Source organism: Staurois parvus, unplaced genomic scaffold (assembly GCF_062004578.1).
Source record: "Staurois parvus isolate SC_StPar_1 unplaced genomic scaffold, SC_StPar_1.0 ptg000371l, whole genome shotgun sequence".
In the NCBI taxonomy this organism is placed as follows: Eukaryota; Metazoa; Chordata; class Amphibia; order Anura; family Ranidae; genus Staurois; species Staurois parvus.
In genome coordinates, this window is record NW_028318167.1 from 3,074,239 (window position 1) to 3,090,087 (window position 15,849).

General features: G+C 39.9%; 1 protein-coding gene across 3 annotated transcripts in view; it reads right to left on the reverse strand.

The window, feature by feature from the left end:
• Positions 1 to 15,849, reverse strand: part of ASPH (aspartate beta-hydroxylase) — a 257,770-nt gene that overhangs the window by 60,430 nt on the left and 181,491 nt on the right. The gene's annotated exons all lie outside the window — the stretch shown is intronic.

The following is a 15,849-nucleotide window of genomic DNA, read 5'->3' on the forward strand; positions in this document are numbered from 1 at the left end:
CGCTTTCTCTTGCTGACTAAGGCTTAGGAAAGTATGAAGGCAGAACGATGTCCTAACTGAGATGAAAACTAGAAACCACCTTTGGTAAAAAAGTTGGTTGAGGTCGCAATACCAGCTTATCATGATGGAAAATCAGAAATGGTTCTCTGCAAAGATAGAGCTCCCAGCTTTGACACCCTTCTTGCAGATGTGATTGCCACTAGAAACAAAACCTTACGAGTCAAAAGTCAGATGCAGCTTAAACATAAGGAATGCATGTATGGATACAGCCCAAGCATCAGGGACGCATGTGCAGATGCCGCACAGGGATCAGGTATGCATATACGGATGCCGCACAGGCATCAGGTATGCATGTACGGATGCCGCACAGGCATCAGGCATGCCTGTACGGATGCCGCACAGGCATCAGGCATGCCTGTATGGATGCTGCACAGGCATCAGGTATGCATGTATGGATGCCGCACAGGCATCAGGTATGTAAGCCTTCCAAGTATCAGGTATGCATGTACGGATTTGGCCTAAGTCTCAGGTATGCATGTACGGATGCGGCCTAACCATCAGGCATGCATGCATGGATGCGGCGTAAGCATCAGGTACGCACGTATGGGTGCAGCCTAAGCATCAGGTACACATGCACAAACACATGTGCAAATCCAGTTTATTCAATATACAGTTCATACAGCAATGCAGGTATGCATGCAACAATGTAATACAATTCTGCAACTGTCCCACTTTCTAGAAGCGTATGGGTTCAAAAACTGTCAAAATGAAATGCACTTGGTTCCACGCTAGGCAAACACATATGTATCATACACAGCCTGAATGCAGCCTCCATGCTGCCTCAGTGCAGATAAAATGTAAGTTACTGCAGATCAAATGCAAGCTACTCTGGAGGCTCAACTCCTTTAAGTGCACTGATACCCCTGCAGGGGTGTATCAAAAAACTGTTGTACAAGCCCCCCGGCATTATACAGGCTAATGCAGTCTATAATCATGTCCTGTCTGGTCATGCAATTCCCCTAAAGGAAATACTCGCACAACATCATCCAGCCATAGATTGCTCTGTTTCTCTACTACCTCTCAGGAGCCTCACAAACCGCCAGCCACATGGGAACACAAGCTAAAATGGCAGCCCATCTACTTCCTGCCTCCATAACACCAGTGTAGGCTATAGAGAGAGGCCCCATGACCTATAATGGCTGGAGGAGAAAACTGCAGCATAATACTCTTTTAGAGACACAAACAGCATGGCCTGGCCAAACAGCACACTGCCCCCAGTGGCCACCAAAAGAATAACCAAACAGTCAGATTTTTCAAATAAATACTGCAAATGTAAACTTACCATTCCCGCCACAGGACCCTGAATCATAACAGGAGTCCAACCTTCGCCCATCATGGCGGCATTGTCATGCAGACCTTCAAGGACTCAGTCCCTGTAATGTGGGGCCACTGCCTCTGATCTGTACAGCACCCCGCCTGGAAGCACCTTGGTCAGTATTATACTGCATAGGGTTCCTTTATGCAGGGTCCAGCACTGTGAGGCTACATTACAGGCAAAAGCCAGAGGATTCTTTACCTTATCCAGCGAGGTTCGGGTACCATCCATATTGGCTACCAGCTTTCTGAATGGATCCGATTAAAGTCCCTGATTCTCTAATGGGACCGTTATGGATCTTCAGGTATGCTCCTAGAGCACATGCAACACTTTCAGTGACCATCTACCTTACAGACACTGGTGAAAAAATGTAAGTACTTTCTGTGTTGAAGGAGTTATATTGGGGAGGACGTCCTCTCTGATTGGTCTGCCAGTGTCCATTCACCTATAAAAGACATATAACTCACTTAGTCATGAATAGCTTGCTCTGTGTCCCATGATGTACGATAAATAAAGGGGCTTTTCCAAAACTATGGCCATATTAATACCCATGGTTTTGAAATGGGATGTCCAACAGGCTCATATTATAAATTATGGTCACAAATGTTTGGCCATATAATGTCTCTCTCCTCCATTTTACTTCTGCTTGCGGTTTGAGAAAATTGGAGGAGGTGGAGGGGTTAGGAATAAACTTGAATATAATTCAGCTCTTCCCAGTCTAGAGCACAGGAACAATTCAGAAGGTCACAGATCCCAACTAGTGAGATGTGTTGTACTGTCCCCATACCTACAGTTATCTCTGTATATCTCTTGTATAAATTCTAGTAAAAAAGCTAGGTTTGTGCCTAAGCCTAAACAACAATGCATGCAAGTTTCTAAACCTTACACTCTACACACTTCAAAATCAGAAATGGTTTCGATAGAGAGGAAAAGGGGCAATAATATTTAGAGGCATTGAATCCAACACCTGAAGTATGGCTATGTGAAAAATTACTATTAGTCTTTACTGAAATTATTGGGTGTATAGGCATGGCTATTACTTTATGTGGATTAGCAGCACCCTTGATCATTCAAACAGAATATTCCAACCACCACACTATTGTATGCCGAGAAAAGTTTTTTAAATCAACACACAGCTATGAATGCATTGTATATTTTTCAGTATGCAATTAGAGTGTAAAATTTAAACTGCATACTGAAAGAAACTGTATTTGAACATGCATACTGTATATTGCAAGTGGTTTGAGTATGCAGTCTATTTCTCTCTATTTTTCTCTATGCTCTATTTTTTTTTTTGCTGTCTGTGCCCATTTTCTGTCTCAAACACACAACAGGGAGAACAAAAATCTCTCCAAAGTGACGGGGCGTACCCTCTTTGAAAGTTGCAACTGGAAAAAGTGACCTTATAAGGAGATTTCCCTTCTCTTGTATTCTGATGACAGCTGTAAAATTTAGCACTTTCTATTTTCTCTCCCAAGGACAACAGTCACCAAATCAAACAGGGAGGATAAATCTCCCCAGTAAGACCCAGACATTAATAAAGCCTGATAGGGGTTATAATTCTTCCCTGTCCAATTCATCACTTAAAAAAAGAAAAAGATGCCTCTATAGAGAAACTTTAATGTGTTTCAATCTTTGGCATTTTTTTTCACAGTTATCCATAAAAAAGCAGAATGTCTGTATTAAGAGGCACTCATGGAAATGTTTTATACATTTTACTTGGAATTCATTAGAACTTTAGTTTGCATAAATAAAAAACAAATACAAACTAAAAGGGTGCTAGGGGGAGTTCTGCTTAAAGGAATGATCTGAAATTGACATCACAGTTACAACTACAAAATAGTACAGTATAAGTAGAGTCTCACATACCCAAATCATACCATTTAATAACGTGTGCCAAAGAAAAAAAGCAAACCATTAGATATACATAGTTCAAACAAATACAACATTTTAAAATAATTGCAGTGGTGTAAAGGATAACTCCAACAAGCCAAAAAAAAATCCCAAAAAGCATATATAAAAGCCAGGATGTTTGCTGCGTTTATTTTTGAGCTACGGCACTACGTCTAAGAAAAGTTTTACAACTCCCTACACAGTGAGTGCCAACAATGGCTAGCCATAGGTAAAGAGTAAAAGATTCTGAGTTGAATTAAACTGCATGTTAGTAATGGCTACTGTGTTGTGAAGAGCCCACAGAAGCAGTCTGCTTCCAAAAACTTAATGAAGCAAAGCATCCAAAGCAGGCAAAAATTTTTTTTTGTTAACTTTACATATTTATTGCAGAATTTTGTATTTTGCCTGGAGTTTTCCTTTAACACAAGCTGCTAATGATAGTATTACAATATTATGAATATACTTCTTGCAGATTATCGATCATTTATATATTCTTATTAAACCTTAAGTTGAAAATACATACACAGGAGCCATGTTAACTGCCAAATAATTTGTATTTCTGTCCACCCAGTACAAATTTATATAGCTCTGCCACATAGTACAGTCCTGTCTTGCAAGGCAAGAGACTCTTTTCCTTTCTGCACTGCAGTTAATACAATTAGTTCTTTTCCCTGCCCCAGTCCTACTTCTGTTTGTTCTCCCTTGTTTACTTACCATTTTTAGATTTATTTTTTGTTTGTTTTTGATGCGTATCTTGCTTCCATGTCTCCTAACCAATCAACATAAGGATGCTCAATACCTGGGTGTTGACCGGTGTACATCCCTGCTGGATCTCACAGTGTTGAAGTCACTTCTGGTCATGCTGCCCCTGATTGGCAGTCTTTTTGCCTCACCCACACCTAGACAGACCATAAAAAGGTTCCCAGTCCATCCTATGGTGTTACTGCACCTAATGAAGTAGCTTAGACAGCAACAGCTAGAGCCTTTGGTCATCAATCCCCATTATATTTTCCATCATTTTGCACTGATTTGAGATACACCATCTCTGTTTTTCACTCACAGGTTTAGCACACATACTTTTTCATCATGTCTTTTCTCCTCATTTGTACTGTTTTTGTGTACCTATTATTTGGTAATTTGAAGAATTAGTATTGAGGTTTTGCTTTAGGGGTCAGGTTTACAAACACACATTGCAATTATTATTCTCATGCTTGTACAGTCATGGCCGAAATTGTTGGCACCCTTGATATTTTTCCTGAAAATCAAGTATTTCACACAAAAAAGGTATTGCATTAACACATGTTTTGCTATACACATGTTTATTCCCTTTGTATGTATTGGAACAAATATAAAACAGAGGCAGAAAAGCAAATATGACATAATGTCACACAAAACCCCAAAAATGGGCTGGACAAAAGTATTGGCACCCTTAACTTAATATTTGGTTGCACACCCTTTGGAAAACATAACTGAAATCAGTCGCTTCCTATAACCATCAATAAGCTTCTGACACCTCTCACCCGGAATTTTGGACCACTCTTCCTTTGCAAACAGCTCCAGGTCTCTCTTATTGGAAGGACACCTTTTCCCAACAGCAATTTTAAGATCTCTCCACAGGTGTTCAATGGGATTTAGATCTGGGCTCATTGCTGGCCACTTCAGAACTCTCCAGCGCTTCTTTGCCATCCATTTCTGAGTGCTTTTTGACGTATGTTTGGGGTCATTGTCCTGCTGGAAGACCCAGGATCTTGGACGCAAACCCAGCTTTCTGACACTGGGCCCTACAGTGCGACCCAAAATCCTTTGGTAATCCTCAGATTTCATGATGCCTTGCACACAGTCAAGGCACCCAGTGCCAGAGGCAGCAAAACAACCCCAAAACATCATTGAACCTCCACCATATTTTACCGTAGGTACTGTGTTTTGTTCTTTGTAGGCCTCATTCCGTTTTCGGTAAACAGTAGAATGATGTGCTTTACCGAAAAGCTCTATCTTGGTCTCATCTGTCCACAAGACGTTTTCCCAGAAGGCTTTTGGCTTACTCAAGTACATTTTGGCAAACTGTAGTCTTGCTTTTTTATGTCTCTGTGTCAGCAGTGGGGTCCTCCTGGGTCTCCTGCCATAGCGTTTCATTTCATTTAAATGTCGACGGATAGTTCGCGCTGACACTGATGCTCCCTGAGCCTGCAGGACAGCTTGAATGTCTTTGGAACATGTTTGGGGCTGCTTATCCACCATCCGGACTATTCTGCGTTGCAATCTTTCATCAATTTTCCTCATCCGTCCACGACCAGGGAGATTAGCTACAGTGCCATGGGTTGCAAACTTCTTGATAATGTTGCGCACTGTGGACAAAGGCAAATCTAGTTCTCTGGAGATGGACTTGTAACCTTGAGATTGTTGATATTTTGCCACAATTTTGGTTCTCAGGTCCTCAGACAGTTCTCGTCTCCTCTTTCTGTTGTCCATGCTTAGTGTGGCACAGACAGACACACAATGCAAAGGTTAAGTGAACGTCTCTCCTTTTTATCTGCTTTCAGGTGTGATTTCTACAGTTGTGTCCAAAATTATTCAACCCCCACTGAAATTGAGTGTTTTGGCCAGTTTGACATTGCTTTTGATCATTCAGTCATCTTGCTTACATTTACATTAAAGAGGCACTTGTAGGTCAGACAAATATAACATAACAGTTATAATGAAATAACCACAAATGTCTTTTCTGTGCTCACAGCATTATCAGTTTTATTCAACCCCCAAGTGACATTCAATCTTAGTACTTAGTACAGCATCCTTTTACAGTTATAACAGCTTTTAAACGTGAAGCATAGCTTGACACAAGTGTCTTGCAGCGATCTACGGGTATCTTCGCCCATTCTTCATGGGCAAAGGCCTCCAGTTCAGTCACATTCTTAGGCTTGCGCACTGCAACTGCTTTCTTTAAGTCCCACCAGAGGTTCTCAATCGGATTTAAGTCTGGTGACTGCGATGGCCACTCCAAAATGTTCCAGCCTTTCCTCTGCAACCATGCTCTAGTGGACTTGGAGGTATGCTTGGGATCATTGTCCTGTTGAAAGGTCCAACGTCTCCCAAGCCTCAGGTGTGTGACGGACTGCATCACGTTTCCATCCAATATCTCCTGGTACTGAAGAGAATTCATGGTACCTTGCACACGCTGAAGCTTCCCTGTACCTGCAGAAGCAAAACAGCCCCAAAGCATGATTGACCCTCCACCATGCTTCACAGTAGGCAAGGTGTTCTTTTCATCATAGGCCTTGTTCTTCCTCCTCCAAACATAGCGTTGATCCATGGGCCCAAACAGTTCTAATTTTGTTTCATCAGTCCACAGAACACTATCCCACAACTTTTGTGGTTTGTCCACATGGCTTTTGGCATACTGCAGTCGACTCTTCTTATTCTTTGGAGACAGCAAGGGGGTACGCCTGGGAGTTCTGGCACGGAGGCCTTCATTACGCAGTGTGCGTCTTATTGTCTGGGCTGAAACTTCTGTACCCACATCTGACAAATCTTTTCTCAGTTCCTCAGCAGTCACACGGGGACTTCTCTCCACTCTACGCTTCAGGTAGCGCACAGCAGTCGAAGTCAGCATCTTCTTTCTGCCACGACCAGGTAGCGTTTCAACAGTGCCCTTTGCCTTGAATTTGCGAATGATGCTTCCTAAGGTGTCTCTTGGTATGTTTAACATCTTTGCAATCTTCTTATAGCCATTGCCCTTCCTGTGAAGAGAAATCACCTCTTCTCTTGTCTTCCTGGACCATTCTCTTGCCTTCACCATGTTTGTAACCACACCAGTAAATGTCTAGAAGGAGCTGAGTATCACAGTCATTTTAAAGCTGCCTAATTGGTGCTTATTATGCTTGATTGCTGCTCGGTGACATCCACAGGTGTTTTCAATACCTGATGGAAAGCACCTGTATGAACCTCTGTTCTTCAGAGTGGTAGTCTTTAAGGGGTTGAATAATTGTGGCAATGAAGAAACCACATAAGAACCATTTACTACTGTATTACATAAACAATTGATGTCATTTTAGTTGCATTTGGGTAGTTACAACGTCCTTGTAGGATTTGATTCTGAATACAATTCCAAATGTACACTATAGTCCCTAAACCCCTTTACAGCATTGGGGGTTGAATAATTTTGGACACAACTGTATATTGCCCACACCTGTTACTTGCCCCAGGTGAGTTTACAGGAGCATCACATGCTTGTAACATTCTTATTTATCCGCAGTTGTGAAAGGGTGCCAATACTTTTGTCCAGCCCATTTTTGGAGGTTTGTGTGACATTATGTCGAATTTGCTTTCTTTCCTCCCTTTTTTTGTTTTGTCCCAATACACACAAAGGGAATAAACATGTGTATAGCAAAACATGTGTTAATGCAATACGTTTCGTGAGAAATACATGATTTCCTGGAGAAATATCAAGGGTGCCAACAATTTCGGCCATGACTGTATATGTATATATGCAAGCTAGATAGATTTTGTATTCAGCATGTGATATGTGCTTTTATTGGTGGATTATATAATACAATATTGTATGTTTATTCACTGACCCAGAACAGTACAACTCGGGGCTCAATTTGAGTTCCCTTGCAGTGGATACAAGGTTACAGTGACAGCTTTATAGATAGTTATTAAGGCTTTTTGAGTGTTCTTAAATGGTTTCATCTTATTTTTTTTTCTTGGGGGGGGGGGGGGGGGTTGCTTTATTATTGTATGGTGTTCTGTTATTTTTATACATACATTTTTGTAGCGTAAATAATCGTCTTTTTGAGAGTGCTCTATTGTGTGCATATTTTGGTTTCCCCTGTCTGCACACTCATTGGTGCTGATTTGCTCAGGTGTATTCTTGTACTTGGCTATAAAATGTTTGACCCAATGACCAAATCAGCACACTGCTATTGATATAACTTGGCATTACTTACAGAGTATCTTTTGATATATATTTAATGTTTGTACAATACAGATAGCATACGGTGGTATACAGTCGCACTCTGCTTGAACAGTATCATATGGGGCTTTTTTTTAGCCTACTGGAAACATAGAAGCTTTTTTACATAATTCAGAATCTTAACTGGCAGGATAAATTACATACGGTGTTTCAAGCCAACTCTACTCTTCTTTGACAGAGATTTATATAGTACATTACGAGATAAACACACTAAATTTTCTTAAGTATGGTGGAATATACAGAGTTTAGAACTGTATTTGAAAGAACAGATTTTCCCTAAAGGCATTAGAGTACAGATATTTCTGGCCTAGGAGGTGTCTGGGGAATTTAAACAGAAATGAGAGAGCTGGGTCTAAGTAAATGTTCAGAACTCTTGATTAATCTTTTTTTTTTTTAAAATGATAGATCCCTTCTTACAACTATTAAAATGATATATGTGAATTTACCAAAGAGTTGCAAAACAGGAGTTTCAAACAGCAATTCAAAGTTCTCTGAGTCAGTTGCCAAGAGATATGGAGAAGATAGTGAATGATATTATTTATGGCAATAGAGTAACATTGGAGAGAGGGATAGAGCTGATTTTGCCAAAGACTGTGTATATAGGTGGAAACATAACGGTAATAGGAGGGGAGGTGGTGATTCACAAAGTAAATCTGATGGTGAAGGACTAATGCCCCAACATAGACATGCAGACATGGAGAGTTTTGTGGTCTGGAAGCGACACAGACATAGAAAAGGAAATACACAGGGGCTCAAAGTCAAGACAGGCACTTCACATAATCAATAATCAATACAAGACAAATATACAGAGGAAGACTTAGAGCAGTAAAAAGATGCACAATTGAATGTGTTTAATTTATCAGACACATTATTATCTGAGATTGAACAGAGGGTCTTACATAAGGGTCTTTCTTTCTCATCAATAGTTTGAATAAATTCATGTTCATTAAGGACATATATTTATTTAGTAGAAAATTAAAATATGGATAAAGTTCTAAGGTAGAACAGCTGCCATAGGACAAGGATGATACAGAGACAAGTGTTTCAGGATTTATTTCCTTAGGACAGGAGAGATGAATAGAAAGCTACAGATATTCAGAAATCTCTCTGCCACTGAATGTTTGACCTGCAGTAAAATTATTTCATGATCCTGTTTCTTCAGAAGTGAAAATCATTACTACTGGAAATATGATGAGAGGGAACTTAACTAAAGAAGAGACAAGGGCACTATGTAACAGCTTGAGGAGGACAGACTTCCTAATTAAAGAAGCAGACAAAAAGGGTAATTTTGTGGTATGGCCCATTGAAATGTACACAAAAGAAGCGATGCTCCAACTTAACATGGCACATTACAGTCAAATACCCTCCAAACCTAAAAAAGTCTATAAGAAAAAAAATATACTTTTTTACTTGCGGGCAGAGGGGAATATCGTCATTTTATAATGTGAGTCAGATCATCTTACAGTTCACTTTCCGATTATTCCTATTTTTTATTTTATGTTGACAAAAGTTCACAAAAATCATACTAGACCTTCTTGCCAACCTACTGTTTCAGGAACAGGGGGGCTAACTAAAACCTGTTGCACTTTTTAATTTCTTTTTTACAGCCCTATATTTTTATTCTTTCCTCTTACAGCATATTAGAGACTCTATGTCACTTCTGCAAGATCTGGAGATCCTGATACTATCCTCAAGAACTTTTTTGGTTACACATGATGTGGAGACACTGTACACTAATATTTGTCATCGAGCAGCTATAGATACAGTGAAATACATTTTAAATATGGAATCTCAATCAAACTCCCACATATATGAGTTTACTTTAAACCAGGGGTGTCCAACTTTTTGACTTTCCTGGGCCACTTTGGAAGAAAAGGAATTGTCTTGAGGTACACATAAAAAAGACTAACAATAAGGATAGTTGATGAGCAGAAGTAGTCAGGCACAAGTTAACAATCACTGATTCAGCTATTGTACCTACCTGAGTAATGAAAATTCATTATTTTTTAATTTTGTTTAATTATAAAAGTAAAAGAGGGCAACATAAAACTAGTGCGATATTTGACACTGTTTATAAATAACAGTTATCGTTAAAAAACAAATGCATCAATATCTGGTTTGATGGATGTAGTAGCAATTCTCAATTAATTCTCAAGGTATCCTCAAGATATTTTGGTTCTAATTTTGCCCTTCGTGTGCTTTATCCTTGAAAACAGTTGCTTACAAATATAGGTGCTGCAGAAAACTGATTACATGAATAAAGCGTGATTGTGAAGAGTGGGATAGTGTTCTTCAGGAAGATAAAACTTATAAAAGTCCAGTAAAGAGACCCTGTCAAATTTGTCTTTGCCTGCATGTGTTTACTAAGTGCAAATGCATTTTTACAACATCCCCCACCCAAATCAACATTTTTAAGTTTTCGATTTTGTGTTGGGCCGCAGGTTGGACACCCCTGTTTTAGAATATTGGATATCAAATTTAAACATAATTATCTTGTGTTGATGGCATGTTTTTTTACAGGTATTTGGATATGCTGTAAGTAGCAATGGGGGCAAAGTGTGCTCCATCTGTAGCCAATCTCTTTTTGGGATGGTGGGAGAGTAAGACTGTGTTCAGTATCAGTAGTGACCACTCCTACATCCAGTGCTGGTTTAAGTTCCTTGATAATATTTTGCTTCGATAGATGGGTCCATCTAAACTTTTTTGTGAGTTTAACAATAAGTTGAATTTTAATAATCTTAACATATTCCTATTTGGTTTAACACTTAAAGTGGATGGCAATATCCAGTCTTGCATATAGAAAAACCATGACAATAAACAGCTACTGTATTTACTGTATTTGCTTTACCAAAGCTTCCATATTAATGAAATAAAATTCCAGTGAGAACATTTCTATGCTTGAGGAAATGTCCCATAGAAAATTTAACTTTTTTTAGAACACGCAAAAGGAACTTATGATTCGATTCTGATAACCTGAAATGCTCAAACAAATTCAAAAACTTTCTTGAGAGACCAACAGTTGATGACACAACATTATTGAGACCAAAACATCTAGATTAAGCCTTTGATTACGTGTTGCAATAACCAATGGTTCTGGACTTTATGAAATGTGGAAGAAATACTGGACGCTACTCCAATCTGATGACACAAAGTTTAGTAGGTCCATTACAGTTTACCAGAACTCCTTGCATTACAGCTCAATGAGCTTTTGACTTGAGGGATAAACTTCAGAGGACTGGTTTCTCAAGATCCACTATTTTCAGGAGCCATTCATGTGGATTGTGCTCCATTTGTAAGCATGTATTGCAGAATTTGAAATACCAGTGGGACTTGCTAATACAAGAAAAGGAAATTTATTACATGTCACATGACAGGAGTGATATATATATATATATATAATTGTCCTTGCAACAAACTATATGTGGATCAGACTTAAAATGAATTACGTGTCTAAATTAAGAAACATATTCTAAACATCAGACTAGCAACTCGCCACCTTGCAGAGGGTAAAAAATGAACACTGATAGCAGAGAAATTACATGATAGCAGCAGTGATGTATCGTAGGTCACCACTCTGGATCAAGTGAAGCAACATATTAGAGCAGTTGACATTTCTAAAACCCTGTAGCAGAGAGAAATCCACTGGATATGTTGACATCACATTGTGTCAATGAAGAGCTTTCCTTTATAGGCTTTATTGGGTTACATGGCTTTAAAGTGTTACTAAACCCAGGACCCAGCATTTGCTATATATGGTCTCCCACAGTACACAGAACATGGAAATCCAATTATTTTAGTAAATAGAAACTGCTAAATAGCTTTTCTCATCATCAGTTATAGCAGTCTTGTGACTTTTATCAGTATCCTACAGAGCACTGGTTACCTCTTGTAGGAGAAGTTTCATTCTCCTGTAGGAGAATGCAGGACCCCTGACCTCTGTCTGGACAGCGCTGATCCTGCGCTGATCACATGCATTCTCCCAAGAAAAGAAAAAAAACCTCTCTAGGAATACACACCAAACTGAGCATGTGCAACTTGCCCCCAAGCCTCTGTTCTATCAGGAAATATTTAGGAGACACTGGAAGAAGGGAAGGATCAGAGAAGATGGGATTAAACATCCTTTTTACACAATATGGAGGATTAACCCCTGAGGTTTCACAGTGAGTATAACAAGCAGGCTTTACTGCATAAACAGAGCGATTTTACTGGGTTTAGTAACACTTTAATTCATTTTCTCATTTGGGCTTTGTGGCCAAAAGTGCTTTTTTCCACGACTTACTTTTGGACTCTCCAGGCTGAAATATTACTTTGCAGCTGCAGTATCATCTTTGGACTTACCTACAATAGTAGTAAGATGCTGCATGCTCAGGAATGGAATATGCTATCAGCATACGATGACATGGCAACTAATGGTACCATTTTATTGTAGGACTAAATTGAAATCAAAATTTTCTTGGTCCCAAGCAAGCATGATATTTGCTGTAATTTTGCCTTACCCAAGGACGTAGTTGCATCACTATTTTCCAGGTGCATGCTGTTGCGGCCATAGCACATGACTGCACACTCATCATCCACTCTTACCTGTTTGCACCCGTCACTACTGTGCCTGCATATCCTCCCCACACTCTACATAACTTACCTGACCATCATTCTCTCACCACTGCTCTTACCTGCACCTCACTCCCAAGCCCCCAGTTCCTCTACCCTTTGCTACACCTACATGACTTCTCTCCACCCTGCTTTTACTTGCCTTCCACCCCCACTCCCTCCCCTGACCACTTCACCTGACCCCATATCTACACCCCTTCGCTAACCACCATATCTTACCTCCATCCACACCCTTGTCTTACCACCACATCTGACCCACATCCCCACCCCCTTAAACACTGCACCTGACTGCATCCCCATCTCTCCCCTAACCACCATGCATACTCCTGTACCCCACTTCCAACCAGCATGCCTGACCCCATCCCCACCCCTAACTACTGCTCCTGACCACCCTCCCCTAACCACCATGCCTGACACTCAGCCTTAACCACTGTCCCTTACTCCATCCCCACTCTCCTCCTCTTTTTGGTTGACATGTCCCATTTATGGTACATTTGTCATTGTTGGTTTCTATCCCATTTACAGGTTTATTTTTGTATGCTTTTGGTACACCATTTTTTGATGCCCAATTTACTTCAATGTCTCCTAAACAATCAGATGCTGAATTCCTGTGTACCGATTTGTGTACATCTCTGCCATGTCTGCCATACAATTGTCACTTTTGGTCAGGCTGCCTGCATTTGACAGTCATTTTTTCCAAACCAGGAAGACCACATAACGGTCCTCAATCTACCCCATGGAGTTACTGATCCTGATGGAGCTGCTTCAGCGTGGATATGTTTATTCACTGACCCAGGTGGGTACAACTCGTGACTCAATTTGAATTCTCTTCAGTTAACACCAGGTTACAGGGACTGAATTATGGATATTTATTGGGGGGCTTTTCGTGCCTTTAACTTGTGGATGTTTTTATGGAGGTTGCTGTTCTGATAGATTATTCTATTTTTCATACATGCTTGTGGTATGGATAATTTTTAGGGGTACCCTAATGTGTGTGTCTGGCCTGAGACTGGACAGTAAAAATAGGATTAGCACACTGATGATCCTGATGTCACTCTGCTCCTATCAGAATGCTAGCACATGAGCACTGCTTCACACCTGATTGGTTATAAATCTTGACCCTCCTACAATCCGAGACCTGCAATACTGTGGATTGCAAGCCCAATACAAATACTTACATTACTTGCATTTAAACAAATTATTTAACAATGTTTTATTGAATACAAGGCTGTACGTATCCCTGTCTTTTATATCTGCCCAGAGTTTATCTTAAATAGTGCAGAACTAAAGTCTCAGCTGTTTTACATTTCCTCCCATTTCCCTTCTCTCCACATTGATGTCATAGGAGACATAAGAAATTTCTTTATTCCTCCTCTGTCGCTGCGAGCATGATTGGTTGATTCAGCTTTATGTGCGAACACAAATTTGCATTTTATTGCCACATTTTTTTCATCATTAATCTGATGTTTTCATATTTGTTTTCTTAGATAAGTACCTGCAAAAACCAATTACACTTCATGTGATTTTAAATGAAAAAGGATGACAAGAAGTATTTCACTTGCTGTCTATAGTACTAATCAGTGGATTGACTCTGCAGCTGTTCCTTTGTATTTATAAAAAAAACAAAAAGCACACCAGGAATAAAGTAGCATTATTCGACCATAGAACAAAAGATTTTCATGAGCTTGTGGCAGGCACTTTTTGACAACTTATGTTGGCTTTTTAGAGTGGTAAAATGTATAATTTATATATAACATATACAATTTAGTTGTCCTGTAATCTTTACACTGTGGCAAGTATAGAACTTACCTATTTTGTCACATCATGCCCCTTGTCTTTGCTCTAATAACGTTCACTGCTTTTGGACGAACCCGTTGATGTATCTTGATATCCCTTCCTTTCCCTATTCATGGTGTCCATAGGCATAGATTGGGTTAACTTTCCCTACAGCAGTGTATCTAACCATACAGTCAACCAGGATATTATAACACAGAGCTGCTTTAGGTATTTGCAGTGAATATTTGCAGTATGGATTTAAAGTATGTGTTTTGCTCAAAAAAAGGCCAAAAAATGCTGGTTTGCCACATTTTGCGCGTTTTTCAGCATTAGAGCATTTTTACAGCTAAAAAACTCCTCTAGAAACCCACTAGTTCTGGGGGTTTTTTTGCCAGCCAAAAAACACTGATTATGGACACATAGGATAACATGCTGGGGAGTTTACTGGCTGTAGAAAAAAAACCACCAAAAACCAACAACAGCTGAAAAAACGTCCAGTGTGCATGAGGACTTAAGATGTTGCTGCAGATGCACCCACTAACCTTAAGGCTAAGTTCACACTAGCTTTGTTAGCAGGCATTAGACAGGCGTTTGGCACAGTGCTGTTCACACTGAAGAGTTAGCGTCGTGTCAAAATTGACACCTCATGTCCAGTCAGGAGAAGTTGAAGCCTCACATTGAAGTCTACTGTGACAGGTGTTTGCAAGGTGGTTGGGGAGCATTACTACCATTAAACTTCATTATAGGCATTTGTGGTGTGGTTTTAATGCTTGGCAAACGCCTATCAAACGCCTCAAAAACGCGCATAGGGCATTTGGGGAGCATTTGAGGAGTGTTAAAAATGCTTCCCAAACGCCTGTCAAACACTATAGGGGCGTTGGAAAGAGTTAGAAATTAGTCAAGTGTGAACGAGCCCTTACTGCTGCCTGATTTATTTTTTTTTATTTTCTATATAAAAAATAAATAAATTACTAAATAACCCATCAACCCTGGAACTTTCTTTTTAAAGGTAAGAACACGCAATCGTTGCTCTACAATGTGGTGTTGTCACCCCACCATGCATACTGCTGCTGTTGTTTGGGCTTCAGTACAGATCTATGTTACACATACAAATCTATATAACGAAAGGGAGGAGGTAGGTGCTGAGCTTGTGGACAAGATAGTGACAAGCTTGCCACCATCCACCACGAAGAAGAACCACTACACAAAGAAGCAGTACAGCCAAGTG